This window comes from Anser anser (genome assembly GCF_964211835.1).
Source record: "Anser anser genome assembly, chromosome: 1".
Lineage (NCBI taxonomy): Eukaryota > Metazoa > Chordata > Aves > Anseriformes > Anatidae > Anser > Anser anser.
In genome coordinates, this window is record NC_139720.1 from 59831904 (window position 1) to 59845026 (window position 13123).

Here is a 13123-nt window from a genome sequence, read left to right on the forward strand (position 1 = left end):
TATATGATTCTACTAGGTTGATGATTTCACCAGAGTCTACTGGGTCTTGGAAAAGTGAGTGCAGGAATTCAAGAATTTCACTCATGATGCTGTGGTACTATTCAAAAAAAATCAGCAAAAGCAGGTAAATGGTGACCTAGTGCCATTAATTGTAAATTGCAAAGGCCTAGGAAGCCAGCCAGTTACATGGGAGAGTTGTTCTGTAATCTGTATATTCAGTCTTCTCCTGTGAAATTTCTACTATTTCTATAGGAAGGTTATATTTTCACTTTCTCTTCTGCTGTCCACAATCAAATATTCTAGTGCCAGACATCATTGCTGGCTACAAAAGGATCATAAGAGCATTCAGAGTTCATAACATGAATGGATACTATCACTAACAAACAAAAAGATGAATGAGGAATAAACTAATATATATATGTGTTAGTATATGTATATATATGTTGATATATATACCTCAACAACAATGGAGAAAACAAATTCTCAATAGCCACTATCACTCTAAGCCTTTTATTGCCATAGCTTCTAAAAGGACTTCAACACAAATCCTTAGTGTTTTCCAGAGACAGCCTGCCCTATTATCCAGAGCGAAGCCTGCTGGGAAATATTGTATAAGCTCTGATAACTTACTGAGGTAAGTGCCTGGTTATCCATTCTGACATAACAGAGGTGGGACTGATCCCCCAGAGAGGGGCTCTAGAAAACATGCTGAAAAATCTGGCAGAAGGAACCCTGCAACCAGGCAAGCCTAGGGAGTTGGCAGAATGCATGTGAAATTATTGCTAATGCACAGATTAATAAAAAAAAGCCAGGGTACATGGACTCTTGTGGTTTCTAACTGATAGGAATACAATTGTACACCTTCTGATCCCATGCTACCCACTCGAGGCACTTTGATGGTCAGTAGGGTTCTCTTCTGACATATTTGAAGCACATCCAGCCATTGTCGCTTTAAATAACTCTCTGTAATGTGTGCAGCCTTAAAGTCATCATGTAGGAAACAGCTGCTGTATGAAAAGGGAATGAACTTCCACTAGAAAAAAAAAAAAAAAAAGGCTGTTATTGAAAATAGTCATTACTTCACCACTCATCATGCTAAAACATCAAATACAGGAAATTGCTTCTCTCAAATCTAGTATTGCTAGACATATTGATATGTCTTTACTGGACTCCATCTTTGTTGCTCTCATTTCAGTTTAAAAATTAACTTGGATCTCCTGTGGAGGAAGTAAGCAGCCCCATATGCCTCTTTTGGGAATATCTCTGAGCATTCTTAACACTGATACTACTGTGGTCTGTGATAAAGAAAATATGAAGGTCAGAACAGCTTTGTGAAGGAGCAGGTCATTCCAGTGGTGGCAAACAGATCACGTATGGAAGAGCAGAGCCCAGGACAACCTTCACTTACTCATCTGTGTGGGTCATCAGAAAAAAATGTATACTGAAAGGGAAAACCTAGCAGGTTTCCTGAGTCATCTCAAAGGAATGTTGATCCTACAGTACTACAAGTATCCTATCCTGATAGAGTTGCTTTATCCAGTCCTTTTCTGTAAAGAACAGTTACCTCAAAATGGTTATTGTAAACTGCCACAAGAGCAAGCCAAAAATTGTGAGAAGTGTCAAAAACAATTTTTCTTGAAGAGGCACTAAAATATGAGTAAGGAATCCTTACAGTTTTCTTTTCACTCTTTTCTTTTGGGCATGCTATTTATGTCTTTTCCCTGGCAATATACTGTTCTATTTCTAAGCCAAGAAATAAATAAACGCTTACACACATATGTATCAGGGTCACTGAATATTGAGGAGGGGAAGAAAAACTTATGAGATCAAGTCTTCAAATTAGAACTGGATCTCCTTCTAAAAGATACCACGGCAATCAAAAAGAAGAAGTATGTTAAATAAAGGAATTCCTAGGGAATAAGTTATGGCTGGTGTTATACAAGAAAGGCTTGAAATAAAGGGGGAAAGATAAGAATCCAGTATAATTTAGTTTAAGGAGAGCTAAAATCAGTTGCCTCTCTGACAAAGACCCCATCTCTATGGGAGTTAAAGCATATGCTAAGCTTTGAATTCAGCTGGAGATGAAGGCCGGTATCAGGGAATCAGGATGCTGACCCTGGTGTAAGGCAGCTGCTCCAGATTCCCAGATCCCTCTGAGGTCCCAGTCCTGGGAGACATGCAGCCATGCTTCCCACAGTGGGAAGATCATGTCATACTAGATTGCAGCAGCTCCTCTTCTGGGCTCAACAGTTTTGAGGTGACTTTGCTATAAGGGAAAACAAAACATTGCCTCCTAGGTTAACTGGGTCCGTACAGTGCCCCGAATGTCTGAACAAGCTCAGGTAAGTTTTGCCTAGCCCAGACAAGAGTATGATGAAGTATGAAGAGCAGGTGCCTAGTGGACAGTTAAGCCCAGGGAAAGTGCACGGTAGCAATCCCCCAGGTTGCCCCCAAGGTCCTTTCAAGTTCAGCATTTTGCAAAAGTTGTTCCAAAAAGCACTGGCCCACAAAAATTACAGGGCACTGAGAGAAGCAGAATTGTGTCATTTCCTATGTATAGGAGGTCTCAATAGGAGCAGTTTCTGGGATACTGCAAAAGAACTTTCCACAAATAATGGTAATAAGCTTGCATTAAAAAAAAAAAAAAAAAAAAAAGCTAACAAGCAAAGCAAAACAAAACACCCCAAAGCCACACTGAACTTCCATATTCTCTTCAAATATCTGCTATAGGAAATCAGATTAAATGGACAGCAGCTGTTCTGTTCTGCCTTTCTGGCATTAAAAGCTGAGAATTTCTAATTTTATTTTTTTTTTGCCTTTTCAACATAAAATGTGTAGAGGCGCTCAAAGCTCAGAAACATATTTTATGAATAGTCAAAAAAATGGTTTTCATTTCTTTACATATAATGTAGTAACTCGTCTCAGTCTTTCTTGCATTTGATCATTATCATTTGTAAGTCAAGAGCCAAGATTGTAGTAGGAGAAATACAATTCACTTTAATCTATACTGAAAGAATGGATATTTGTTCTAGCAGACAAGCTGGCAGGAACTCAGAAGAGGAATATATGAGACAAATCTAAGAAAATGGTTATTTATTCCCATTCAACTACAGTACAAATTTCCTGATGAAGCTGAAGTTTTGGAATGCTTGACCAGATCTCTGTGAACCTTATTACCAAGGTTGAAGTTATCATGAAATACTGTTGTACTCATTAGAGGAAGTTTCTAGAGACATTAAGTCACCTACTGGCTGACCTTCTGGAGTAGTAGATTTACATTACCTAAAACTCAAAAAATAACACTATCAGCAGTTAAACACAGAAGATTACTATACAAAGTCTGCTGAGTCAAACCAAAGAATTTCATGTATCAAACGCTGGAAGCAGCGATGGCATATTCACACCTGCTCAAAACAAAACAAAAAGCAAACAAACAAACAAACAAAAAAACCCACCAACCACCACCAACAAAAGCATTATTGATTAAATTTTGCTAAACTGGATTATATTTTCATAAATTTATGCCAGATTAAAGGTTATGGTGATCCTAGATGGTATGATACACTTTCAATCACATTTTAAACAACAGTTTCACATTGGGTGTGTACAGATGGCTGAACAGAGCATTGGAGTAGGGACTTGTAGCATTAGAAACATCAATGACTAATTCTTATTTACATCTGAGAAAATTACAGTATAGGAAAGAATAAGAATATCATGTGTGAAATGTCGGCCACACTAAGGTTAATGACACCAGGACTTCAAATCTGAAGAGAAGTTTTCAGGAAAATCTCCCTGAAGGTTTTGTAAATTTCAAGTCATCTGATGTATGACAGTACATTTTAATGGGGGGGGGGGGGGGCATGGGGGGAGTTTATATAAATGTTGGAGGTTTGGGGTCAGAGTCGTTTGAGAGTAAGTGATACAAAATTGGAATGATTAGTCACTTCTCTTCCAGATCCTCAAAGTTCAGGCAGTAGTTGGAGAAGGTCAGATCTGCCCGGTGTTTCCACCTTCTCATTGCAAGTTCTAAGTGTACCACAGAAAACAGCACTGCTCTTCATTAAGGCATCTTAGCAGAGCCTTTCAATACATAATTACAAAGATTTCCTAGTGACTTTCTTTTCCTCTTCTTTTCTCAGAATGCCTGATGTAACTTTGTCTTTAACTTACCCATAGTAAAATAAACTAGATTCTCTTTCCCTGCTGTTGGCTTTTGTAATTCTGCAGTTTTAATCCCTTATAGTTCTTTGACATTCCAACTATCAGGTGAATTTCTCTAGACATGTACAGCCATAGCTTCAGTATAGTTTGTTCTTCATTTGTGTTGGACATGAAATTTTACAGTTTGGTGTTAAACGTTATAGAGAGGCTGGAAGGGAAGGTTGTTCTCTTTGTGCTTGGCCCTGAGGCTTGGCAGCAGCACTGCAAAATGACTTTATCCCCAAACCAGATGTTCAAGTTGTTTTAATAATATCTTATGTTTCCTTCACAAAGTAAAACAAAAACTCACTGTATCAGAATGTTCCAGTGTAATAACAATGTGATTTTTGCTGTCTGCATTTTGCCCACCAGATGGTAGCACTGAAATGAAATCAAAGTTTTCTTATCAAAACATTTATCAATCTCTCATAGATTGGACACGATTCCTCCTTTGTAATTTTTGTAGGATCTAACTCCAGGCAGTTCCCTAGGTCACCTGTGTCCTACCAGCTATTGTACATCTGACAGCAAACATAATACAAATGTAAGTAAACTGATTCTAAAATGGGCCTCTCCTTTCAAGGCTAGGTGTCAGATAGTTGACTTGAAACTTGCATATCCTCCTTTTTACTTTCTCTTGCATCTTTGTTTCCCAGTATTATAAAAGAGGAATGGTACTCATATAATGTGATAACCACTTCTAACTTTAGCAGGCTTTAAATAAAACTGAAACAGTGTTTATTTTTGAATGAAAACTCTTCTCCATTCAGAAAAGGCTAAAGACAACTAGGCAACTACTAAAAATTCACACACACAATTACTGGTGTGTTGCCTTATGCAGTAGTAGTTATTTTTTTGTATTTTATTCCTAGAATAACATTACTATCCTGATTTAGATTTGTGATGGAAATGATTTAAAGGAGAACATTGTAGGAACAGCATGATGAGCAGTTTTTCTTAGCTTATCACAGATAACAGGCAGCATGGGATACCAGAACTCAAGTATGTCTGTGAACACAACTTCTCTTTTATCAAAGAGCTTTTAAACACATTTAGTGAGTTCCAGTTCTTTCTTTCTTGAATGCCTCATTATCGTTTCATCATTCAGAGTTTCCTACAGAGAAAGACTTTATAGAAAACATAGCAATTTTTTCACTTGACTTGATTAAAAGCTAGTGACTGTCTACTCCAGACTAAAGCAGTGTACACATGCTCGCATTTGATGAAGAACTGAAGTGCATGTATTTTCAGTGTGATTTGAACCAGGACCCTTCTGTCTTGAGAGGTGTTATTTTCCACGGTTCTTGCAATACAAAATTGGCTAGTACATCATTGTTTGCATATCTTTAATTCACTACCTAATACCATAAAGTTTCAGTCCACAGGAAGGATTATTATCTCACATTACACAGAGAACATAAAGGCCTTTTAGAATATCCAAGCTAAATCTGACTACTATCAACTGTTGCAAGAACAAGACTTCATGAGCTATAGCTTCACCAAAATAACTGGTTTGCTATATTTTTATAACAGTGTATTTTCACTGACACATGCTGGTGGTATGTCATTGTGGAGAACTCTCAGACTATATTTAATTTAGACCTCAGTGTTTTATCTCCTTTGCTTGGACCTATCTAGAAGTTAAATTCTTGAAACTAAAACTCCAAGGGACACTGGAAGTCAGGAGCTTTCTGACAGTATCAATGTGAGTCCCTGAGGAAGGAGCTGTAAACGTAGATGTCATGAAACAGAACAAAAAGTTTAGCAAATACTAAACTTTGGTTGAAGAGACTACAAATAACTGGGAAGTGTCTTGGTACCATTTCAGGTAGCTGTTGGATTTATGCCAAGTTTTAGAAGTGAAATGAATCTAGAATGGAGCAGGTTTAAAATATTTTGAACCTTTGCCATTAACCTGGAACTTGGGCAGTATTACTCAATTTTCCATGCCTTCTTTCTGAACCTGGCTTCACAGTAAGAAAATTTGAGGTGGTTTTCTATAAATCTGGGTGGCTTTATGTTTTTATACAGAAACCATCTGAAGTGTTGTTTTCACTAGGTTTTGACCCCAAATCAGGCAAAACTTGGTCATTTCAACTGAATTTCCTTTTGAGGCTTTGGACTTATTCCAACCCTAAGCTTACACTCTGGCTGTGAAAGATTCATATATGCCTTCTTTGTGAACCTGCTGAGTTTATTCATCTCTCTTGTGATCAGAACGAAGATGTGAAGGAAAAGCATGGAGCAGAAACAAATGGCCCAAGCCTGTAGGCCTCCCATTAATATAGCTTCCATTAATTTCATTCAGAGGGCCACGCATTGGGCACGTCTAAATCATTTTACCCCTTTGGCAGGAAGGATGGTGTCACTGGACAGGGACTCTGAGTTCAATTCCTGTCTCTGATGCAGACTTCCTCTGTAGTTTTGGACAATTTGGACAAGTCAGCTGGGGTACAAATCCAGGTTACATGGAAATGAAACTTTTACTGACACGAGGACAGGATTTCATCATAATGTGCTTGCATTGCATCTCTTGATTTTTCACCTGAATTCATTTTACTTCATCCTTTTTTTGTCATAGCCTTTTGGACTGTAAACTGTTTGAGTCAGTCTCTGTACAGTGTCTAGGACTGGCAGGAGCTGATCTCAGGTGGGGCCTCTAGGTGTTCCTGTCATGCAGATGACAGACAGTAATAAATGAGAAGCATGTGCACTTGACCTGAATGGAAACAGATGGAGAACACAAGTCCAGAGGATTTTGACAAAAATCACAGCACATTGCTCCATTGCTCCAATTGCTCCAACACTCCAACATCCTGCAAAAGTTCAGAATCTTCCTGTAGGTTCTGCTTGCTTACAGAGAAGAGCAACACTTCTGGCCCAATAAAATACTGTCTTCATTGATGTGCTATTTGCATTAACAAACTTTCTTTTTTTTAATTAAACATTTTATTTCATCTGACTGGTTGCTTCTAGATACAAAAGAACCAATGATATGAGCCAATAAAATTAAATGAATTGTAAATGTGTTAAGTTTATAAAGCGTCTTCCATCTTCAACATGTCATGGGCATTGACTAATGCTAACAGTAGGTGAAAAGAAACCTGAAAACTGTGTACTTTCGGGTCTAGTTGTACCTAACCTCCAGGTCTCTCCATGAGATCATCTGCCAATTTGCAAGTTAGGCTTTTGCATGTTTCATACTAGATCCAAGTCTTTCATAACTGAGTGTCCTGCATACAGCACCACAACTCACCACATGTATTTTCATGAAAATAGCAACTAGAGAAGACACTAAGCAAGAAACACCACCCACTTTCATACACAATATTATGCCTTATTGCCTATGAGTGCGACCATGGACAGAACTCCATGTGTTATATCATCTGTTCAAACGCAGCACTAATACTCTTGAGCATGGAAGTCAATGGTTTCAGTGCATCCAGACACAGCTCCATCTTCTACTTAGTTACCTCTGCCCCTCACCTCAAGATTTCTACTGGCACATCTAATTCCACAACTCACCATTCTTCCATTGCCTGGAGGTGCTTCTGCTGCTTGGTGTATGTTGCCTCTTGTACTCAGACTTGGGGCTGCTCTTCCAGTAGCTTTAAACTTTTTTACCTTTTCCTATCTAAAGGAAGCCAACCTTGCTCTAAGCTAAGAAGTAACTGCATCCTCTTGTTTAAAGAAATGCACTCTTTGGCTGCATCCATGCTATAAATTGTGCTAAGAAATGTTCCCTGGCCCAAAGGACATCTGGCAGAGAGCAAACTGCCTCAATCCCATTCATATCCCTCACTGGCCAAACTGGGCCGCGTGTATCCAAACTGCCTACTGGGAACTACCTTTGGCATGCACTAATTCCCAAACCGTCCTTGGGAATTGTCAAGAACAGTGCTATCTGACCTGGGTCAGAGTATTGCCAGCATCCGTGCTAACAATTTAATAGAGAAAAGAGGTCTTCAGTTCTCAGGAACATTCCCTGGCATTGGTGAATTTTCTAGAGTCAGTGTAGGCTTGATTCCTGTCCTGTTAGCTACACATGCATCGTTGACAGTACGTAAAATCATATTCTTCTAGTTTCTGTGTAAAGCCTCCAATGACACGGTTGTGGTGGAGTTCAGCTGCCTAGCACAGTAAAATCACCACATATGACTATCGCACCAACCAACCCAGAGGTAGTATCAGCAGCACTGACAGGGATAGAAAGATCCCACTGTCCTCAGTGGAATATAAACAATAGCAGAGACAAAGAAAAAAGGAAAAAAAAAAGATAATGGCTTCTTTGCATGCCTATATCAGCCTGCCTTTTACCCCAAAACGTTCCTCCTTACAATTCCTTGTTATATTTCTCTGAGCTTCTGACTTTTTTCATCCCCATGTGTTTTCTGTATTCCCTGCCACTTCCTTTGCGATCTTTTTTCTTCCCTTCACACCTACTCAAAGCTATTATTTCTGAATCAACTTTGACACACATTTCTCAAATCATTACTTTTCTTTCCTATGTTATGTTTCTCTACTTTAAATGCTCTTCTACATATTTTCCCCCTCCTTCCTCACAACTACAAAAAGCTCTTGTATGATTCTTTTACTCCTTTGAGATTGTTTTCTTCCTTTAGCCTTTAATCTTGATCATATATTGTTTAAAATCTAGAATCACTCTTGGACTTCTTCCTAGTCTCACAGCTACTTGTTGCCTTCTCTTGACATACTTTTCTTGCACCCATTCTATAAAATCTAGGATGCTGCAAAAGTCTTTCCTGTTTCAAAACCAGAGCTCCATGCCACTGTCTGTTGTGTTTGTGCCCCTCAACTCTTCTCCCAGACCTGCCACTAGCCATCCTCAAATGGTGGTGAACACACAAGTTGTTCACAGCCAAGGGAAGCCAAATAATTCTTCCTTCAGTGTCAGTAGATTTTACTTTGGTGGGACCACGACAATGGTGCTGTGCAGTAGTTATTTGCCAATCAGCAGGTTAGAAAGCCTGGCAAACTTTGAGATTTGTAGTGGTGTAGTGAGAGGCTGGCTTGGCACATTCATGCCCTAACACCTGACTGTCACTCAAGAAGCTCCAGCAGCAATTAGTTTGCCCTTCTCTGGGGGGTCTGCATCAGATGCTTCTGCCAGCATGACCTTGCTATTAAAATCTATTGCTATTAAAGTTTCAAGATCTGGTCAAGAGCATCCTTGTAGAGGTTATGAACAAAACAGAGGTTCACTAGCAATCCCAGAAGGTCCCACATTAATGGGGCATAGTTATAAGCTCAAACAGGACTAACTGTTGACATGCTATGCAGGTGACATGCATGTACAGGAAAACCAGATAATATGGTGGTACTTCCTAACATTAAAATGTATGATGCTGGGAAAAAAAAATGGAAAAAGTTTTACAAAAGATATTGATATTGCCATTACATATATGGCTTGAAGTATGGTTTTATAAGATTTTAAATGAATCTTCTATTTTTGAGCCCATTCATTTTCAGTGAACATCACTAAGGTTATTCAGAAGAAAGCATATTTTTACTATCCTACAATCTTCAAAGCCTTCTCTATTGTGGAAAAGTTGCATGGTTACAAGACTTTTTGTTGTTGTTGTTGTTACTCTGCAACATTTCCATAGTTGAGAATGTTTTGGAAGGTCACAAATGAAAAAGAGCAAAAAATGAAAATTTTGGGAGTAAGTAATCCCTACACATTAGTCTTTACATTATATTCAGTGGCAGGAGAAAGCAGGAAGAAAAAAGAGAAGGGGAACAGAAGACCAAAATATTTGCTTCCAATAAAAAAAATGAAAACTTTTCCTGAAAGTTCTGGTTTTGGAAAAAAGCCATTTTATATTGAAGTGTTTTGCTCCAAATGTTTTTTTCAGTCAGCTCTAGATTAAACGTTTTGAGTTGAACTTTTGCTTCATTAGCTGTTTAGCAGTTTCAGAGCAAATCAACAAGACATAGACAAGTCTCGGTACACTCCCCAAATATTCCATTGTGGGCCACACAGCTTAATATTTTTTTCTTCACAGAATTTCAGCTACCCCTTCCATTTTAAGAGATTCACTTCATAGATTTCATTTGATCTTTCTTGTTCTTTGGGCTGTTTGATTTTTACTTTTTCATTTTTGTTGAAATTCTGTGATAGAAAATTGGGGATCTGGCAAAACTACCTTTTACAATAATATTTTCTTTCTGTAGGGGGGTTTTAGTGTTTTTGTTTTGTTTTGTTTTGTTTTAAGAATATTAAAAAGTACACCCAATTTTGATTTCTGATTGAATTTTCTAAACATAAAGTATTCCCAGACTGTTTACATAATTTAAATGACTTCTTTGTAATTCTTATAAATTAACAGATGCATGTAGGAAATTGCAGTTCTTCTTGCAAGCAATGCTTTCTATTTTTATAAGTAACACTTACCCATCCAGTTACTCCTGACAGAGTTACTCCTGAACACTCTCCCTTTCAAGCTAACTGGGGGATAGCGTTCACAGTTGTACTCTAGGCATGTACAATAGCTACTGGCTCTGTACAAACTGTGGTACAATTTGAAAATTGCAGTTTCTTTGCAAGTGTAGTGATGCAAGCATGCAGTGGAGATGTAAGCATTAAAGAAAGACTCTAACTGACCCAGAACAAGCCCACTGTGCCTAAAGTGAAACATCTCTTTTGGAATAATGGAGGTTATACAACCTATTGACCGCAATACACTGGACACTTCTTGGCAATCTTCTGTTATATTAACTTCCACTTGTTCTACATTGTCATTAAAACCTTTGCCAAAGAAAATTTCCAAGGAGCCTAGGAATCTGGGGACTGCACAAACTCAGGAATTTCAGGGTGGAGTTAAATATCTTCCCTATCTGAGCCTAAGATCTTATAGTTCGCCGGCTGTTCTTGTTGATGTGGTTCTTTACAAGGATAGGGTGGGGCAGCACAAAAAAAATATAATTCCTACATCCTGCTTTCCTTACTCTCTTCCCCACCACCTCCCACCTCATAATCATGCAGTTCTTGTATGGTTATTGACTTCTCAATAAGAAGATGGGGAAGATGAAGGGGTTCTCACACAGGGACTCATCCCTTTTCCTCAGTTACTTCAAACCATTCACAGCCAAGACGACACTTGTGAACAGAGCAGAGCATCCAAGTCTTTGCCCTCAGGAAAAAAAAAAAAAAGACAAAAAAAAAAACAACCCATGAACCTGTTTCTTTTGTAGAGATACAAAAATAAATAAATTTAAAAAAAAAAGGGGGGAAAAAAAAGAACTCCATAATTCTGTGTCTTTCCTTTAGACCTTCTCATTGCTAGCACTACATGATTATGATCTCTTCACACATGCTTCACATGCTTACAGGTCTTTTGGGACCATATCGTGTATTGGGGAATGCCACAGATTAGTTATGTGATGATGTTTTCTTTATGCCTGCGAGAAGGACCTTCCTTTAAGCCCAGTGTTGACCTTTTGGCAAGGGCATGGAGTTGCTGAGTCCCATCTTTGCTTGAGTCCCATTCTCTTTGCTTGTGGTTAGAAACCTTTTTTGGCTCCCTACCCAGCCAGCCAGCCACTTATTCTCTCAACAGTAATAATCACATCCAAATTAGATTTGCTGTTAAACAACATCTCATTTCTTTCAGAAACAGAAAAAATGAAAACATGTATAGGAAGGCCTTTATTCCTATTCACAGCAACAGGATGCAGGGTTACAATGGGTCATGAAAGCATATGGTGCAAAGAGTGAATATTTGTTGAGAACCTCTGCTGTTGAGATCAGACCCTAAAAACCCTGAAACTATTTTCTCCATACATACTGGCAATGACTATTTTTTTCGATGTTTTAATTCACACAAAAATTTGATTTGGGGCTGACCACAAGTACTTATTTCTTTTGGGTTCAACCACTGAATTTCTACTCTCCCCACTCACCCCCTCACCTCCTCCCTGAAGTTTCAAAAAAGCAACTATTTCTGCAATTCTAATGCAGATTATTTCTTAGGCCACAGTTTCACATTGCTTCTTCCCTCCTCTAGTTTTAGGAGTTCATTTATTTATTCAACCATTTTCCCCCCTAAACTGAAACATGCAGGCCCACACAATAAAGTGGATAAGAGAATTAGGGTTAGTCTTTGCTGTAGAAATTTCTAACCAACAAAAAGACTATTGTGCCACTAGCTAACTGCAGTCATTCTGTATGATATCCTACTCTAATTTACTTAAGCATCTGCTGTCAATATCAAAACAGAAAATGTTATAAAGCCACCATGTGAATGGTTCTGGTCATCTCTCCTCAAAAAGAATATGCCAGAACTAGAAACAGTACAAAACAAAATGAAAAGACAAGAAGGATCAACAACATGGGGCAGCCTAGGTCTGAGGGTAAATCGACCTAAAACTCTTTAGCCTTGAAAAAGAGACAAATGACAGTTAAAGGCACAGAACTTCTGTAAGTCACAATTAGTCATCGTTCACCGACAGGGGCCAAACTACAGTGTTAACTACCCATTGAACTAAGAAGTATTTTATTAATGTGTAATTAAAGCGTGGAACTCATTGAAGTATTTGCAAAGAAGTGCGAAAGTGTGTTCATGAAGTGTTATGATAGACTTACAGAAAGGCAAATAATTCAAGCTGCATTAAATACAAAGTTACAGTCTCTGGGTCTGCAAGCTTCTATATCAGAGTTATAGCAGCAGAAGCATCTGTCCATATGCTAACTTTTTATGTTCTTCCCTAAGTATCTGCCATCAGACACTGCCAGAGAGAGAAGACTTGGGCAGATATATCTTGTCTAATCCAACACAAAATCCAATCCAATCCTTACAAAATACTATCCAGGTTACCTCATTGGCTCCCAAAGTAACCTACATCTCCTAGACTGCAGGCCAAATTTTCACTGCTTTGCTAAAATTTCAGAATTGGCAGA

The 13123-nt window shown here is 38.4% G+C and overlaps 1 protein-coding gene across 18 annotated transcripts in view; it reads right to left on the bottom strand.

Moving 5' to 3' along the window:
- The window catches only part of LOC310887024 (uncharacterized protein), a 211546-nt gene that overhangs the window by 72328 nt on the left and 126095 nt on the right, over positions 1–13123 (bottom strand). For 5 of the 18 annotated variants that reach the window (XR_014575597.1, XR_014575600.1, XR_014575601.1 and 2 more), the window contains one exon: positions 884–1033. The exons of the other annotated variants lie outside the window; for them this stretch is intronic. The gene's annotated coding sequence lies outside the window, so the exon portion shown is untranslated. The remainder of the gene's footprint in view (positions 1–883; positions 1034–13123) is intronic. 18 annotated transcript variants of the gene reach the window in all.